The 1,052-nt window shown below is 54.3% G+C and overlaps 1 protein-coding gene across 12 annotated transcripts in view; it reads left to right on the forward strand.

Annotated features, from left to right (window-relative positions):
• Positions 1 to 880: 880 nt before the first annotated feature.
• The window catches only part of PLAGL1 (PLAG1 like zinc finger 1), a 166,570-nt gene continuing 166,398 nt past the window's right edge, over positions 881 to 1,052 (forward strand). For 8 of the 12 annotated variants that reach the window (XM_008052520.1, XM_021709744.1, XM_008052524.1 and 5 more), the window contains exon 1: positions 881 to 1,017. The gene's annotated coding sequence lies outside the window, so the exon portion shown is untranslated. The remainder of the gene's footprint in view (positions 1,018 to 1,052) is intronic. The other 4 variants (XM_021709743.1, XM_021709746.1, XM_021709745.1 and 1 more) reach the window with 3 other exon arrangements.

The raw sequence follows: 1,052 nt of genomic DNA on the forward strand, positions 1-1,052 counted from the left end.
TTTCTCAGGCACTTTGTTTTCGCATGGGGAATTTCTTCTTTTCTTTCTCGCCCAAACAACAAGTTACAGTAATATATTTACATATTAATATTTATGAGATGGAACTGTGGAAAAACCGAGTATTGCAATGTGGCAGAATTGGGTTTTCTGTGACACCATGAGCAAGTTACATGACTTTTCTGAGCCTTGGCGTTTTAAGCTATAAAATCGGCATACTGCTTATGTACACGTTTGGGTATGAAGTATAATATATATTTCAAACACCTGGCACGTAATTGACAATCAGTATTATTTCCTCCCCACCCAGGTCCACCTGACCAGTTACAGGGAAATGATTCCATGAACAACACCTGTCAGTGTGGCAGGCACATGCTAGGCTCTCACCAGGCTCGCCTCATTTAATTCTCAAAACACTCTTACGAAGACCATAACAGAGGCAGTTTGACACGTGAAGCTGATGAAGTTTAAGCTTCAGCCCCTCCCTTGTGCAGATCCTTACAAGATCCCGAATCGAATTTTGTCTTTTCCTGGAAGAAACTCCCCTTCCCCCAGTTGTTTCCGTTTCAGGCCCCACAACGTGCGGAATCGCCCCCAGAGAGGCATTACTATTTCCCTCCTTTTGCAGAGAGGGGTAAAAAGCAAGGTGCCCGAGATCCCACGCTCGTGAGTGGCGGAGCAAGATCTGAACCGAGGTGGCCTGACCCCAGAGCCCAGACTCGCAACCGCGGGAGGTGATGACAACCGTCTCGTCGAAAAGAGGCCAAGTTGCAAAGCGGGGGTGGATAACAACGGCACAGAAAGCCCCCGGGCGGCTCGCGCGAGCAGGCTGGGGTCGGAGGGGGATCGCCCCGCCGAGGCTCCCGCCCCTTCCTCCCCTTCCCCTTTTCCGCGCCGCCGGGTCCGTGCCGCGCAGCACGCCCGGCGGCCGCCCAGACCCGCTGGCTGCCCTCGGAGTCGCCGGATCGCGCCGCGGGCTCGGGCTCCAGAACTTTCCAAGCGGGGGAAACTTGGCGGCGAGTCGGAGACGGAGCAGGTGAGGCGCGCGCGGGCGG

This window comes from Carlito syrichta, unplaced genomic scaffold, assembly GCF_000164805.1.
Source record: "Carlito syrichta isolate Samal-C Ts95f unplaced genomic scaffold, Tarsius_syrichta-2.0.1 Scaffold279568, whole genome shotgun sequence".
NCBI lineage: Eukaryota > Metazoa > Chordata > Mammalia > Primates > Tarsiidae > Carlito > Carlito syrichta.